At 60.1% G+C, this 16,906-nt stretch overlaps 1 protein-coding gene across 8 annotated transcripts in view; it reads left to right on the forward strand.

Moving 5' to 3' along the window:
* The first annotated feature begins 45 nt into the window (after positions 1-45).
* GTF2IRD1 (GTF2I repeat domain containing 1) overlaps positions 46-16,906 on the forward strand; it is a 101,838-nt gene continuing 84,977 nt past the window's right edge. For 7 of the 8 annotated variants that reach the window (XM_025864613.2, XM_025864615.2, XM_073884177.1 and 4 more), the window contains exon 1: positions 46-174. The gene's annotated coding sequence lies outside the window, so the exon portion shown is untranslated. Of the gene's footprint in view, positions 175-400; positions 480-16,906 lie in introns of those variants that run through there. The other variant, XM_073884173.1, reaches the window with a different exon arrangement.

Below are 16,906 nucleotides of genomic sequence, written 5' to 3' on the forward strand. Positions count from 1 at the left end.
CCCCGCGCCCCGCGCCCCTCGCCCCCCCGCCGCGCCGCGCCGCGCCGCGCCTCCCTCCGCCGCGCCTTCCCCCATTCTCCCGGATTAATTAAGGAGGCAGCGGCAGGAGGCTGAGTCCTGGCCGCGGGCCGGGGCCGGGGCGACGCTGGCAGGAGCGCTTGGGGATCCTCCAAGGTAGGAGAAACTTTTGCGGGGGGCGGGCGCCGAGGCCCTTCTCCCCTTCTCCTCCCACCCCCGTGGCCCCCGCCCCTCCCCCTCAAGGTGTTCCAGAATCCGCGTCCGGCTTTTGGGTGCCTGGGGAGGCACGTGACTGGGATTATAATTCGGGCTGGGGGGGGCGGCGGAGGGGAGGGCCGGCCGCCCCCACCTGCCGGGAGGGGGGTGGGAGCCGGGAGCTGTCACCCCCGGCCCTCGCGGAGGTGGGGGGCGCCCCGGGGCGGGCGGCGGGCGCCCGCAGGCTGCTGCAGTTGGCGAATGAGGTCAGTGGTGCTGCCCGCGGCGGCGGGCGCCAGTGTGGGAGCAGAGGGGGCTGGGAAGGCCGCGGGTCCCCGCCCCCCCCACCTCTGCCTTCCTCGGGCTGGGCCATCTCCTGGCCCGTGCCCCCCACTCGCAGGCTGAGTCCAACACAGCCAGGACTGCCCCAGCACAGTGGTTCCTGTGTCGGGGTCCCCCGGGAGGGGGCCGGCCTGAGTGGTGGCAGCTGAACCTCTGGAGGAGGGCGGGGAAGAGTCTCAAGAGGCTGGCAGTGGGGGCCACCAAGCTTCCGGGAGAGCAAGTTGGGGGTGCCCCGCATGTGGGTGGTCTCTGAGTTCCTGCACATGGGCAGGGAGGCCTGTGGAGCGCCACAGGGTGCTTGATGCCCACCCCCCATCCTGAGTCCCTGGAAATGATGGGCTTGATGCCTCTCCTGGGCTCCAGCCCCGGCCTGTGGCCAGGGAGAGGGAGGATGCCCTGGCCTGGGCCCAGGGCAGAGGGGGAAGCTTGCAGCTGAGAGTTCTGCCCTCCTGGCGGTGCTGGAGCCCTGGATATCTGGCCATGTGACCCAGCCCCCCAGGACCAGAGCTGGGGTGGGAGGCTCCTGTGTCCCTGTCGCAGCCCAAGTGCGGGGCTCTCCGTGCCAGGCCCGCGGGGGGAAGCGCTGGCCTTGGATGGAGTGTGGTACTGGTGATGTGGGGCGTGGGACTGCCCTGGGACTGCCCTGGGCCCAGGAGCTGGAGTGAGGGGCAGGCGTGGACAGCTAGAGGAGTGGGCGTTTGGGCCCAGTAGGAGGAAGGGGCGGCCAGAAGCCGCTCTGACCTCCTCTGGCGGGATTTGGTTGCCCCGTGCCTGGGACTGCTTGCTCCTCGGCACTGCCCGGGTCCTCGGGGCTTGGGAGGTGCCTTTCCAAGCAGCCATTTATTTCAGCAGCGTCATTCTCAAAGGGAAAGGGCATGGGCATTGATGGTTTATTCGGGGCAAGAGGTGGCAGTGACTGGGAGGCTGGTGGCTGTTGGCGGGGAAGGTCTGGGCACAGGGGTGGCAGCGATGGGGGTGGTCCGGTGCCCATCACGAGCCACCCATGGCGGGAAGGAGCCCAGGAGGCTGCGAGATAGACTCTGACCTCTCCTGAACAGGGACCGCTGGACCAAGGGACAGACCTGGCTCCAAGGTGACAGGATGTCGGAATCCCCGACCTGCTTTGGGGATGTGAGAGGCTTAAGACCACACCCCATTCCGTAGCCTGCTCTGTGAGTGACCTAGAAAGTTGAGGCTCTGACTCAGAGGGTCCCAGAGGACCCCAGCAGAGGAACCAAGCAGAGGTGGGAACTCTGCGGCCACTCGCTGCCCACACATTTAAAATGCGGGAGACCTGGGGCCGAAGGTTGCAAAACCGGGTCTCCAAGACAGCGTTGTAGGGGCATGCTTGACCTACTTAAGGACACTGTTCTCTAGGTGCTGGAGGAAGGGTCATTTACGTGCAGCGCGTTAATCACAAATACTTTTTATCTGTTCTTTGGAGGCAGTCTCCCAGAGCCAGGCTAGCCGTCCGACACAGCAGTCGGTGCTTGGAACTAGTCGGCAAGGCAGACATAATGACAGGGGTCTTGGAGGCGGTTGTTCCAGAAGCCTGTCTCCAGCAGCCAGGGCCTGCACAGTTGGGTGGCAGCCGGCTTGTCAGAAACCCCAGATGAGGATCTCAGGGTGATGTGGTGGGGGACGCCTCGGGGCGTTCTCATCCTCAGTGGGACCTTGGAGGCACAGGTCGCGTCTCCTGGGCCCTCCCCATTCTGGGTTCGGGTTCGGCTTCATCCGCGCCGGCTGTCCTCTGTCCACCCACGGCCTCCTCAACCGGCTCTGGCTCGTTGAATGCCTCAGTTTTCCTGATTGGCCTTTGCACGGGCTGTTCCTTCTCCCTGGAAGATTCTTCCCATCTTTCCCCCGAGGGGGTGGGAGACTTCCTCCGATGGCCCGAACTGGCTAGCGTGAGGGGTAAGCGTGGCAGGACTTGCCCCTTCTCGTCTCTCCTCTGTGAAGACTCCACCGGCTGTCGTGTCCTCGGGCTGGAATCCCAGGGCCGGCCGAGGTGTCCCCCCCATGACACCTTCCTCTGTCCTTCCCCTCTCCTAGTGTTGATCTCACTCACAAGTTCCACATCTGTCTCCGCGAGTGCACTAGGGACAGGGCAGGGACCGAGGCTTGCTTTGGATTTCCTGGTGCCCCGGGGCTGCTCCCCAAATGCTCGTGGAATGGCTACTTGAGGGAATGAATGAAGTGGTCCACGTTGCTAAGCAGCTCCTCCCCTTATTCCTGAATCCCCATCTCCGGGGAAGGGCCCCCACACAATGGGGAGAATCCCGGGGCCTTCCCCTGAGCTTTCTGCTCCCCATCCTCCCCATTACCCCGGCCTGTGTCTTCCCCTCACAGCCGAGCCTGGGGCTCTGCTCCCTGGTTGTCCTCTGTTCTGTTTCTCTCAGTCCTCTGACTCTTGGCCGTTTGGGGGTATCTCTGTGATGCCTCACAGCCGGGTTCTGTGGGACAAGCAGGAAAGTGTGCCCAGCTCCGTGGGCCTGCGGAGGGACTGCAGGGTTAATTCACAAACACTGTGGAGCGGAGCGGGACTCAGGGCCAGGGGCTTGGAACCTTCTGGGAGGGTGTGGGGCGCAGGAGACGTGGACCCGACTGCAAGGGAAATCCCAGCAGGAGCTCCTAAGCAGGGGTGGAGTGGTGGAAGGATTGTTTTCTGTGGGAGAACTGGAGGAGATGGAAATGGTTATAAGGCAGTGAGATGCTCCCTGTCCTGCTGCAGGGTGACAGTGGAGACTTCTGTGTGTAGGTGGTGGGGTGTCCAGGCGGGGCCCAAGGGGAGCCGGCTCCCTCAACTTGGCTCCCAGGTCCCTCGTTGGCAGGCATGTCTGGCTGGGATTCTGTGATCCTCGTGCTCACCAGGGTAGATGCTCTGTCATTTCAGGCTCAGGGCTATGGGGTTATGGCTGATGACAGCCAGGGGGTGCAGAGCCCCGGGGGACGGGGTGCGAGGGGGCTGAGCCCTCGTTCACTTTGTGGGGACTTACGTTTGCTGAACGAGCTGGGTGAGGCTGTACTTTGTCCCTACCTGGGCTTGGGATGACTGGTGCGGGTGTCTCAGGCAGAACTCTTGCTCCTGACCCCCTTCCTCTTGGCCCGGAGCTGGGCCTGGCCAACCCAGAGCTATTTGTGCACCCACCTGTCTCCCTCCTTCAGGACCACCTGCTTCTGGTTGCCAGATCTGGCTAATAAAAATAGGGATACCCAGTTAAATTTGGATTTCAGATAAGCCACGAATAATGCAGGATTGAGGGCGTAACTTATGCTGAAGACTTACTTGTTTATTTCTCTGAAGCTGAACCAGGGTCTTGTATTTTATCTGGCAACCTTGGAGCTATGAACTCTGGGCAACGGGACTGTTGGGGACTGGGGAGAGGCTCAACCTAAAGCTCCAGGATGGTCTGGGTGAGTTCGAATCAGGTAGCGCTGCATCCAGTTTCCTTGGTCGGCCTTTCTCTAGGCTGGATCCCCTGTTAGGCTTAGGTGGTGTGGGGGACTAAGGGATCCCCAGTCTGGGAAGCCCTGGTTTTCAGAGATTTCCGTGCCACTGTGGCAGGAGGAGGAGGGGGTTGTGGGGTACACTGGAGCAGACGCCCAAGTTAGGATTTGCAGTCAAGGTGCGCAGAGCCAGGCCTGAGCGCTGGGAGGCTGTCGGTCCTATGTCTTCCCCTGCAAGGCTTGGAGATCCTGCCTCGGGGTCTGGAGGGGCTGGTAGGGGAAGGTCTTTGCTGGGTTGGGTCACAGGCATGAGGGGCAGTCCCCGTGGAGGGATGCCTGGTGTGTGTAGCACCACTGCATACAGCCATCTGAGGTAGCCCCCAGCCTCTGTGCTGGGCTGAGGCCCCGGGAATGTGGACTGACTACAGCCAGGAAGTAAGGGGCAGGGTCTTGTGGGCCATGTCCCTAGCCCCCAAGTCCAGACTGTGTGCTCACCTGTGAAATGCAGAGGATATATCCCCTATCCTGCCTGAGCCTCAGGTGCTGTGATTGGGGAGGCGTGGGATGGGAGCGTGGATATGTGGGTCACCCCAGTGCAGGTCTAGAGTGGAGACAGTGTGGGAAGCCAGAGGTGAGTGGTCCTGGCTCAGGGGCTTGGGGTCCTGGGCAGCCTGCAGGTGCCCAGCAAGGCTGTGTAGTTGGGGATGGAGAGCCTGAGCCTGTAGCTGGAGGCGGGTAGCTGGAGATATAGCCCTCAGGTGGCTTCTCTCCTGGAGGCTTGGACGGGGCCAGACCTGTTTGCTGACTGGGGAAGGGGGGTGGGTCTCAAGGTACATTTTCTGGCTTCTGGCAGGACCACCATAGAGGGGAGTCTGTATCTGTCCATCCGTCTGTCACTCCACCAGCCGGTAAGAAACTTACAGATATCACCCCCTTCCCCCCTTCCCCCGGGTCTGCAGGGTCTCAGGTCCTGGCATCCGGCCCCAGGCCTGTACGTAGGAGGGGCTCACCCCACACGTTGTTCTATGTTTTGTCAAAGGATGAGGGATATCCAGTGAAAAGCTCAAGTTTTCATAAGTGTGTTTTCCAAGGGGTTTGACCATTGTGCACATTCACGCAGCCCAGCCCCTGTCAAGACATGGAACATTCCATCACCCCTGAAAGCTCCCTCAAGCTCATTTGCAGCCAGCCTCTTACCCTCCCCCAGCCCCTGGCAACCACTGTGTGTTTTCTGTTTTCTTTTTCTTTTCTTTCTCTCTCTCTCTCTCTCTTTTTTGTTATTTATTTATTTGAGAGAGAGAGAGCATGAGCACAAGTGGCGGGAGAGAAGCAGAGGGAGAGGGAGAAGCAGACTCCCCACTGAGCAGGGAGCCCGATGCGGGGCTTGATCCCAGGACCCTGGGATCATGACCTGAGCCGAAGGCAGACGCTTAATGACTGAGCCACCCAGGCGCCCCTCTTTCTCTTTTTTAACCACTGTGTGTTTTCCGTCTCTGTAGTTTCGCATTTTCCAGAATGTCACATAAATGCAGTCACATAGAATGCAACCTGAGTCTGGCTTCTTCGACCTTGTGGTAGCTGCGGAGCGTTCCATCGTCTGGCATGCCACATAGCTCCACCCGCTCTGTGGTCAGGGACACCGGGTTTGCAGAGCCCCGCTTGGGACCAGCCCAGAGGAAGGGGTACCTTTTGCTCATGTTCACAGAGGCACTGCCTGTGCCCCGTCCCCACCCCCACTGAGAGCTAACCGTGAGCCGAGAGAGGTGCACACCTCTGTCCGCAGAGCTAGAATTTCATCCTCCGGTTCTGGTGACTCACCCGGCCGGCGAGCCCCTGATGAAATTACACCTGCCTTCGGCTGCCCTCGCACCCACACAGCCCTCCACTGTGCAGGTGGGCTCCTGGCACAATGATGCTCTGAGGCCAGGACAGCTGGGGGCGGGCAAGGGCAGTTGTCTGTGCCCAGTGGTGCTCACCCATCTCTGGGCGCCCCGCTGCCCTGGAGTCTGCGGGTCCCTGGCCGTGTGTCCCCCGACTCCACCCCTGCAGTCTTTTAGCTTGGGGTAGAACTTCTCTGTTTCCCTTGTTCGGGGAGGGGGGCTGGGTAGGAAAGGACACTGAGGCGGGCGTAACAGTCGGGAGCGTGATTTATAGGGTCCCATAGAAGGGGGCTGTGTGACCTCAGGCAAGGGACTTCTGATCTCTGTGCTCGGGTTTGGTCATCTGTAAATGGGAGAACAGGGCCAGTGAGGGACACAGCTGTGGTCACACGAGCCGGTGGGCCTCCACGGAGCCCTGTGGGGCAGGGGGGTGCCGCCGACGGGGAGGAGGGGGACACATGCAGACCTCCGGTTCCCTGTGTCTTCCTTGGAGCCAGAGCAGGGCCGCTTTTATCCACGTTACCTAGTAGGGTCCTAAATAAAAACGTTTGCCATCTACCTCTGCCCGTGGTCCACGCTGCACGGACAGTGGCTGTTCTGGACGTTTCTGTGGGCATCACTGAGATTTCGGCTGGTCACGGAAGCTTCTAGTCAGACCGATTCCAGCTCGGCTGCGGGCCGGCTGCGTGTGAGTTGGACAGCTCCCAAGTCGGCTGAGCCTCAGTTTGCCCAACTGAGAAGGGAGACAGCAGTACCTTGCAGGGCTGTGGGTGGGCGGCGTGAACGGTGGCGTCTGAGTGAAGGGAGGCCCAACAGGACCTTGGCGGCCCCCAAGGGCATGTGCGCCCCTCAGGAGAGGGAGCTCCTGGGGTGCTAACGTGACCTGCGTTGGGTGTCTTGAGAGATTGGAGGAGTTTTAACTTTGTTTTTGGTGAACGAGTCATTTATTCTTCCTGGTGAGCCCGGCAGCCCCCAGCACCCCTCCTCCTCCCCCGGCTCACCCCCCCGACTCCCCTGGCCCGGTCTCAAAGCCCGCACCCCTCAGTCCAACCCTTGGGCTGTACCTGGTGGGAAGTCTGGGAGGACTGGAGCAGGTGAGGCCCATACTCGGGTGCTCCTGGGTGGCTCCCTGGAGCAGACAGGACCCCTGCCTGCCCACCCACCCGGCTCCAGGGTGGTCCTGGCGGGCTCCGGTGGGGGGGGGGTCTTATGACTGGGCCAGCCTGGTGTCTTTCTTGTGTTTATCCAGGAGCTGGTTTTTCAGGTGTGCCGGCTTTCAGTGGGGAGGCCCAGGTTGGGAGAGCTACGGAAGGGGGGTGATTGCCCTGTTCCCCGTGTGCGCCCTGGCTTCCAGCTGGGGGTGCAGCCCTCTGGGCGGGTAAGCTGACCACATCCTCCCTCCGGTCCTGGTCCATCGCCCTGCATGTCCAAGGGAGAGATGCTCTTCCTCGCCCCGGGTCAGAGGCCAGTGCCCCTCCTTGGGGCTCCTTTACCTGCCTCAGGCCTTCCCTACTTGCCAGCAGGGGCGCCGTGGAACCAGCAGGGCCTCTGAAGCCAGACAGACATGGGTTCAAGTCCCAGTGCTAACTGCGGACATGCTGTGTGGTTACTTAGGCAAGTGACTTTACCTCTCCGAGCCTCATCTGAACAAATGAGGGTGCTTCTCCCTACACTGCAGTGTTCTTGGGACAATCAGCATGTTTGTTTGGGGGCAGCTGGTTGCTCTTCCAGTTGAGTGTTTTCTCACCTTGTCGCATGATGACCCCAGCGTCTCGCTCTCTGGGGGCCCCAGTCCTGCCCAGAGAAGAACTGGATGCCATCCTTCCCTGCTGCGCTCTTATCTCCTCTGCCCGTGGAGCCTGGAGCCTGGAGCCTGCCGTGCCTCAGTTTCTGTTTCTGTGAGCTGGGAAAACCCCAGGGGTGGACTTGGTTAGTCCCCTGGGGCTGGGGCTACCAGGGGCAGTGGCCCTGTGGTGGGGTTTTGGAGAGCCCTCTTTTCCCGTAGGGATATCCCTGAGGGCAGCGTGTAGGAGGTGACTTTTCATTGGCCCCTGGAGGATGGGTGGGGTTTGGACCCAGGAGTAGTCTGGGGTGGGCATTGCAAGTGCAGGGGGTGGGGGGAGGGAGCGGGGAGTTTGGGGGGGCGGGGCGCGACAGTCTAAGGGTCCAGAGACAGAGTGATCAGTGACTGTGCATGTGGCCAGGTGAGCATTTCCCCGGCGGGGCCCAGCTCGGAGCATTGTGTTGGGTCCAGGTGAAGACCTTCCTCTGGCTGCCTCACTCCCAGACTGGGCATGGCCAGGCCCTGCCTGTTTCCGTGCCAACCCAGTGAGCTTCCCTGGGTTTCTAGAACGTACTGTGCTTCTGTCTGGCTTCCCCGTGTAGTGTTGCTTCTCCCTGGAACGTACTTAATGTGCCCTGCCCATTTCATGGGGCTGATTTCTACTCGAAGGTCGCAGCTCGGATGGCCCTTCTCTCTGGAAGCCTTCCCTGTGCCCCCTTCCAAGGCTGTGTTGGGTGCCCCTCCTCTGTGTTCCTACACCCCCTGAACGTCCCCCGGCACAGCCCTCGCCACATCATGTGTTCCAACCGCCCTTGGACTTGTCTGTCACCCTCCGTTGGGTCCGGGCCTTGGTGCCTTGTCCCTCCACCCCCCTGCCGCCAGCACCCTGCCTGGCAAAGAGTGCGTATCCAGTACAAACTTGCTAAGCGAGTTAGAAGCCGGCTAGGTGTCAGGGCACTCGGGGTGGGGCCTTGGAAGGTCAGGGGCCTTCTCCAGCCTTCGGGCCTGATTCTCATTGGTTCACCCCCATCCTCCCCTGGTTGCTGGTCCGGCTGTGGCTCTCAGGGGCGTCTGGTGGGTGGTGGGTGAGGGGGGTGGCCGGGGGGGGGGACGACACTGTGTCTCCCGGGGCTGGGTGCAGCCCAGTTTGGGGGGGTTTCCCCTCTCTGAAGGGCAGCTGGTGTGTGTGGAGAGAGCACAAGTGTGGAGCGTCAGGACAGTTAATCCCCTGGGTTATTTAGACACACACGCTTGTGTGCGTGCACGTGTGTGTGTGCGTGCGTGTGTGTGAGCGCGCGCGTATGTGTGGCATTCCAGGGGCCACCGGTGGTCACTGGGATAACCTGACATTTTGCTGAATCCCGACCACCAGCCTAGCACAGGTGCTGCCCCATGTACAGAGCCCCCTTGAGTCCTGGCAGGAGGCCCAGGGGGACTAGGCTGTTGGTTAGGAGTGTGTTTGGCCCCAGGTAATCGAAAGCCTCAACTTGAACAGCTTTGACAAGGGAAAGTCCTTGGCGAGGCAGCCGGAGGCTGGGATGGGGGCTCAGCGATGCCGTCGGGGGCTCGGTTCTTTTCCTCCCTTAGCTTGTTAGATTGTTTTAAGTTCCTTTAAAAATTACTCTCTTGGAAGCATGCTAAAGTGTGCTTTCATACATTCACGGAGCTGTGTGATGTTCACCGCTCATTTCAGAGCATTTCATCACCCAGAAAAGAAATCCTGACCCAGGAAGTAGTCCGTCCTCTGCTCCCCCCAACCCTGGCAACCACTGACTCATGTTCTATCCCTACAGATTTGCCTATTCTGGACGTTTCACGTCAGTGGAATACTATAATACGTGGCCTTGGCGTCCAGCTTCTTTTGCTCTGCATCACGTTTTCGAGGTTCATCCTTGTTGTGGCAGGTGTCAGAGGTCTGTTCCTTTTTATGGCTGAATAATATTCCCTTGTGTGGATGGACCACCTCTTGCTTACCCGTCCATTCATCGGTTGAGGGACATTCTGGTCATTTCCCTTTCTAGCTGTTGCGAATAGCACTGCTGTGAACGGTTGTATATGAACTTTTGTGTGAACTGCCCTGTCTGTTCTCTTGGCTAAACACCTGTGAGTGGAGGTCATAATGGGTCATAATGGCAGTTTCGTGTTTAACATACTGAGGAATATTTTTATGTTTATAAGTTTAAGCCTGACTGCTTTCCAAAGTGGCTGCGCCATCTTACCCTCCTACCAGTAGTGTCTGCGGGTTCCAGTTTCTCCACATCCTTGCCAACACTTGGTATTGTCTTTTTGAGTATAGCCATCCTAGAAAGGGTGAAGTGCTACCTGATGTGGTGTTGATTTAGCTTGTTGGATTTTGTCTTCACACTTATGCCTCATGGTCACAGAATAGCTGCAGCCCCTCCAGTCCTCACAGCCACGGTCCAGATGGAGAGAAGGAGTGAGGGCAGAATGCTTCTACTCTCAAAGCTTTGCCTTCATGCATGCTCTCCTTGGGGGCTTCTCCAGTTTCACACAGGTCAGACTTTGGTCCTGTGGAGCCCCCTAACTACAAGGGAACTGGGAAGATAGAGGCATGCCTATTGGGGAGGAAGGGGATTGGGAATGCTAATGGGCAGGCTTTGCCCTTCTTTGCCCCTCGTGGCCCAGACCAGTGTGGGCATCTTCATTTTTCCAGGAGTAAGAAGAGGAATATGGAGCACCCCCTAACAGGTAGGGTGGGGACTTAGATCATGGGTGCCTGGCTCTCATGCGGCCCAGAGTTACCACTGCCCATCTGGGGCCTTAGGGGATCCCACTTTGTCCAGGGCAGTGCCGGTCACCTGCCATGCCTCCCTCATCCCCCTCCCCACCCGGAGACCTCCTTTCTGCTCAGCCCTGGAGACCTGTAGCCCAGGGCTCAGTCAGTCCTGCCTCAGGGCCTTTGCTTCTCCCTTCCCTGCAACCAGCTATGGAACGTCTTGCCTTTAAAACTGGCCTGGGCTAGACCTCAGACATGGCCTGGCGGGCGCGTAAAGTGGTATGGCCATTTTTGGAAAACGGCTTATTTATTATTTTCGTGGACATAAAATCACATCATAAAATGCACCGTTTTAAAGTATTCTACCCGGTGGTTTTTAGTATAGTCACAAGGTTGTACAGCTGTCACCACTGTCTCATTCCAGAAGAATTTTTATCACCCCCGAAAGAAACTCCATACCCATTAGCAGTCCCTCCCCACGCCCCCCCACTCCCAGCCCCCTAGCAACCACTAATGGTGCCTCTGTGGATTTGGGGGCAGCTTTTTGCAAAGTTAAAACATATGCTCGCCGTATGACCCGGCAGTTCTGTTCCTCACTATTTACCCAAGGGAAACGAAAACTTAGGTTTACATAGGAACGTGAAGAAGAGAAATATCTGGAGTGGCTTTCTTCGTCGTTGCCCTACACTGGAAACAATCTGAGTGTCCGGCTGGTGGTGCACGGATAAGCAAACCGCCGTATGTACATTCAGACCGTGTTAAAAACCAACAACCTCTAGATCCACGCGGCACGGGTGACTCCCAGGAGCATTAGGCTGGCTGAAAGGTGGCAGACCCAGAAAGCCAGGCCCTGTTGCGTTCGCAGGACATCTGGGAAAATGCAAAACTATAGGGACGGAGCAGATCCGGAGTTGTGTGGGGGCGCGTTGACAGGGGCATGGTGGAATTTGGGGTGCTGATGGGACTGCCTTGTGTCTTGATTGCGGTAGCAGTTACAGAGGGTTGCATTTGTAAAAACTCATAGGACTCCTGCCAAAGGGCGTGAATTTTACTGTGTGTATGTATGTTACCCCTCAGTTTCAAAAAGCCAGCCTGAGCCTGAACTGGCCTTTGGGGATTAACCCCCACGTAGGGTTAGTCTTTCCATCTGCTTTAGTTGGTGCGGATCCTCCGTAGACCGGTAACTGTTGGGTTTGGGGCTTTCAGACTGGCTCACGGGACTTAGGCCCAGGGCTGGGGCCGGGGATCTTCTCTGGTGCCCCCTCCCGCCACCTTCCTCTGCTGTTCCCGAGCTTCCTGGATGGCGTCTGCCATGCCCTGTGCTTTGGATCCACGAACCATTGGAACTGGAAGGGACCTCAGAAATAGGTGGACGACCTTTCCTTTTCAGATGGGGAGGCTGAGGCCAGGGCTGGGAAGGCACTTGGCCGGTTCCAGAGTTACAAGAATCAGGATCCAAAACCGCATCTCACGACTCCTGGGCTGGGACTCCTTGCCCTCCTGGGGGCGCCTGGAGCCTCGTCTGCCTCTTCCAGGAGACTGGGCGGGCACATCGAGGCCAAACAGCTGATGGGAGGCTTTGGGGCAGGGTATGCCCGAAGGCACGGGTAGGGGGTGGGTCAGGGCCTCTAAAACACCCCAGACGAGGAAGAAGAGAGCGTAGCACAGGCTGGAGGTGGAACGTGGTTGGTTTCGGTGACGCGTAGGAATGGCTGGTGGCCCCCGGGGACAGGCAAGAGAGAGGGGCGCTGGCTTCTGCCTGGGAAACCCACGGCATCGGGATAACCCCAAAGCCCCATTATGTGTCCAGGTAAATCCCAGCAGCCCTGGTCCTCGGGGTTGGCAGGGTGGGGCTGACAGTCTGGAAGAACCTCCTTAAGGAGAGAGCCCAGGAGACAGGGGGCAGCTGGGATGTCTTGGGTGCTGACCCTCCTCGGATGGGTGGACCGGGTCTCGGAGATGCAGGCCCTGGGTTTATCCTGGCGTTGATGTTGAGTCACTGCCGTGTGGGCTGTGTCCCCGCCTCGAGGCACAGCTGAGAGGTCTGGAGACTATTGGGAGGGTGGGCCTGGGGGAGGGGACGGGCAGGTCGCCCTGTGGCAGGGAGCTGGAGCTGGCTCCCGGCCAGGTTTGCGTCACCCACCTCAGAGAGCCAGCTCAGAGCTATGTCAGCCCCACGAGGAGGGTTCTCACGCTGCAGGCCTTGGAAAGCCAACGGGTGCCCTGGACGGGGGCATGAGGATGTCAGGAGTCAGGCCTGGGACCCCTCCCCACCGGCCTGCACCTCTTGGGGGGCCACAGCTTTGGAAGAGGAGTGGCTTTCTCATCCCAGGCTTCAGATGGGGTTCCATTTGGAGCAGGAAACCAGGGATTCCCTGCTCCCATGCTTTGGGCTCTGTGCTCCTGCAGATGGGTGGTGGGGCCTGGGGGCAGACCGGGTGACCCCGACTGTCTGGAGTCTGTGTGGAGGGCTGGCAGTTCCTGGAATCGTGCTGTGCCTTCTCTGTAACACCCACCCCCCCGCACCCCCACGATCTTGGCAGTACAGGACCCTTTCCTGGGCCCGCAGCCCTGTTTTTGTCTCAGAAAATGATGTCTCCATACTTTGGGGTCCCTTCTGGTTTTCAGAATTCACAGGGCCTCCAGGAAGCCCTCCTTGGGCCTCACTGTGACCCCAGACAGGAAGCCTGGCCCCTTTCCTGAAGCTCCTCACCCTCTGGGGGAGGCAGAAAAGGAGTTTGTGTTAAAGAGCCCTTCTGCGAATATCTGCACGCCAGTCACTGGGCAGTGAGCCGGGCCTGGGGGGGGGGGGCGGCTGTCTGGGGGGGCTGCTTCGGGGACCTTGTCACGGGTTGGGTGCACATTCTCTCCTTCCGGCAGACTTTGCTTTGAAGCCAGCCCCTGACTCTTCTGGCTGTGTGACCTTGGGCAAGTTACTCAGCCTTTCTGAGCATCCCCATCTTCATCTGTCAAATGGGAAGAGAGCCACGGTGCTCTAGGGCTGCCGCAGGGGGTTGAAAGCATGCTCACAGCATGGCACGGGGCAGTCGTGTGGCTGCTGATGGTAATGGTGACCTTAATGTGACGTGGCGTCTCAGCTGGGCCCAGGGCCAAGGTAGGGTTTGGATAGAAAGGCTCTGTTGGGCCTTGTTTTCACCTCCCACCACTGCTCTGTGAGGGAAGAAGGGGCAGGGTGCCGTGGCTGTCTGTCCTTACTGGAGACAGAGACTGAGGCCCAGAGAGGGGACGCGAGTTGCCCAGTATCACACAGCCCCTGGGTTGGCAGAGCCTTGACTAGACCCAGATCTCACAAGGCCTGGCCTTTGGTGAGGGGCTGCTGTGTCATGGGTCATTGGGCTCTAGGGAGGGGATGGTGTGGCCTGGGCTGGGCTCCTCCAGGTTCTTCCCATCCCCCGGGGAGGAGAACTCTGTGGAATCCTACCACCTGGCCAGGGCTGCGGGTGGGCCTGACTTGTCCCTGGTGGATCGAGGTGGCCAAGCTCTCCTCACCCAAGTGAGGGAGTGGTGAGCACCGAGCAGGGCCGTAGTGGGTGTTTACACACAAGCCCTTATAGGCTTTGGGATGGGAGGCCGGGGAAACAGAGCGTGAACGGAGCCCTGCTCCCCCGCTGGGGTTCTTGTGCAATCATAGGAAGGTCACCTATACACTGCGCCTCCGTCGTCCAGTGAGGGGCGGGTGATGATCTCTGCCCTGTCCTGCCTCTCTTCTGGGGACCCTGGGGCGTCCGATGTGATGGAGTGGGAAAGCTCTGACGGGGTTGGGGGATGGTGTTGGTGCACCTGCGTCTCCATGTCTGAGACCCTCCGGCCACAGAAGAAAGTGCGTTATCCCCCAGGGACCAGGTCATTAACGTGAACCAGCTCCTGACCCAGCAGGTGGCGGGGACTTCAGTACCAGGCCCCCCCCCCCCCCCCCACCCCGGGGGCCGGGGTGGATGCTGAAGTGTTTGTGGAAGGAAGGGGCGGGGCGGGGCGGGGCGCTGGCGGGTGTTAGCTGTGATGCATGCACACAGCCAGCGAGCAGGTCTGGAGCGGCTCCAGGCGGCAGGTGCATTGGACAAATACCTGATGAACCGACCTCTGAACGGAGACGGACTCCTCTCTAGAGTGCCGTCACCATTTATAACTTTTAGCTTCTCTTTCCCCACCCGGTAGCTCCAGGGCAGGGATCGGGCCTGGGGCATACAGGTGTCCTGATAGTACCGTGTAATGAGTTGGTGCCCCCGCATCCAACAGACGGGTATGCCGCCCACGCCCACAGGGGCGCACGGGCCCAGGGGAGCTCCTGAATGGGGAGTGCGGGAGGAAGGGGTCCTGCGGGAGGTGGCGTTGGGGTTTAAAGGAGCAGGAACCAAAGGTGTGGGGTTGGGGGCATTGGGCTGCGAGGACTTCCCTGGCATGGATCAGGGCAGGCGTGGCAGCCAGATGTCAGGGGAGGGGGCTTGGTGATCCTTTCACCCGGGGTGGAGGGTAAGAAGGTCCTCGGAGAAATTTCCAAAGGGGCAGTTGAGCCCCATTTTGGGGTGGTGTCTGGAGTTAGACGCCAGGTCTCCCCACCCCAACCTGCAGCAGGGCACGGCCTTCCCTGGGACCCCTGCCCCGCACCCCTGGCGCACTGGGCTGGGTGGGAGAGCCCACAGCAGGAGGAGGGAGGGAGCTCGCCGGCTCAGGAGGGCTGGCTGGGGTGGGAGCCTGTGAGCCAGAGCCCTGGGATTAGATCACCCACCGTGATTAGCTTTTTTTTCCGCCCAGCCTTTTCCCGACAAGAAAGGGCCTGATGCTCCTTATCCACGTTGCTCATCCTTCTGAGAAGGCCTGTTTACGTCTGGCAAGGGGGCTCTCTCGGGAGACGCGATCGCCCCAGGGGCTGGCACCACCCCAGTGCTGGCTTCTTCCCACCCCTTCCTGATACCCAGCCCCCAGGCGCTCTGGATGCTTAAGAACCAGCACATGCTTTCGCCCCTTGTGGCTGAGCTGCCGAGGGTCAGCCCGAACCCCAGGGGGACAGGTGCCGGGGTCCCCTGACGCCCAGCCCAGGGCTGGGCCTGCGTTTCCCACCCGGGGCCCCCTCACGCGGGGGAGCAGAAGCGTCTGTGTGCTGCCCATCAGAATTACCGCATGAGCTAACCCAGAGTTGATGGGACGCAGTGATGTCAGGGCGGGACACAGTGCCGCCGTGCCTTTAATGAGCGCCTGTGGCCTCCGGGCGCCGTGCCAGATGCTCTTCACACGGTAGCTTGCTGTCCTCAAAATGCTGAGGACAGCAGAGTGGGTGGCGCCAGTTTGCTCGCAAGGAAACTGAGGCATGGCGCGTCAGCCTCCCTTGACGTCACAGTCCGGTGGTCACTGGGTGGGGACTCCAGCCCAGTCCGGGTTGACCCCCAAGCGCGGCCACTTCCCTGCACCTCACGCTGAGGGGTGAGCCTGGGGTAGACAGGGCGGCAGGGGGACCCCACGTAGTGGGGCTGGAGGTGCCCGCGGAGGGTCCTGGAGGCCAAGGACGGTCTAGTTTGGCTAAGCTGCATTTTGCAGTCCCCACTCTGACTTCCTTTGAGCCCCTTCATTCATCCACCAAGCAGGTACGTATGGAGTGCCTGCTGTGGTTCGGGGGCGTAGCCATGAACAAAACAAAATTCCTGTCCCTGTGTGTGCACGTCCTGTTGGGGGGTGGGGGGCGGTGGCTGGTGAGACCACCACCTCCCTGGGCTGGCTTGTGGTTTCCCTCACCTGTCCTGCACACTCCTCCCCATCCAGTGGACGGAAGCCCCAGTGGGGTGGGGACCCTCCATCGTCCTAGACCAGGAGAGGGCCTGGGTGGAGAGGCTCCTGGCTCAGGCTCTTAGATCCGTCTGGAAGGACCAGGGAGGCCTGTGTGTGTGTGTCTGTCCAACCCCATTTGTTCTGGTTTTCTCCTCCTGGAGAACGAAGCCCTTCAGAGCCCTCTGCACCCACCCCGTGTCCCCCCCCCCCCCCCCGATGTGTCGCCCTAGCACTGCTCTGGGTCCCTTGACCGGCCCCTGACCTCTAATTTCCCACCCTTCTTCCTCCCCTGATTCTTTGACTTTCCCTCTTCCTCAGTTTCCCTCTGACTTCTCCCACTACATTGTCCCCCGGGGGGGGGGGGGCCTTTGCTCCTCCTGTATCTGTCGGATCTTGAGCCTTTAGCCCAGAGACCCCCACCTAGCCCCCAGCCCCGATCAGGTTACAGGGGGCCCTCCTGAGCCGAGGCTCTGCCTCTTGGTCCCCCCTTTTTATTCCCTGCTGAGCTGGGGGCACCATCCCCCACTGCATCATCAGAATCAGAAACCTGGGCATCACTCCAGGTGGCCCCGCCTCGGGACTACCCCTGTCCACGGTGTCACAAATCTCTGCCCTTTCCTTGGTCACAGCCATCCTCTCCTCTCTCCTGCTGCCACCCTCGGCCGCAGACCTGGCCATCTCTGGCCTGGACCATTGCAGAAGCTTGGTTACGACCCGCTCCCC

The sequence above is a fragment of the Callorhinus ursinus genome, unplaced genomic scaffold (assembly GCF_003265705.2).
Source record: "Callorhinus ursinus isolate GAN/ISIS: 27379988/994484 unplaced genomic scaffold, GSC_fseal_2.0 scaffold55, whole genome shotgun sequence".
Classification (NCBI taxonomy): Eukaryota; Metazoa; Chordata; class Mammalia; order Carnivora; family Otariidae; genus Callorhinus; species Callorhinus ursinus.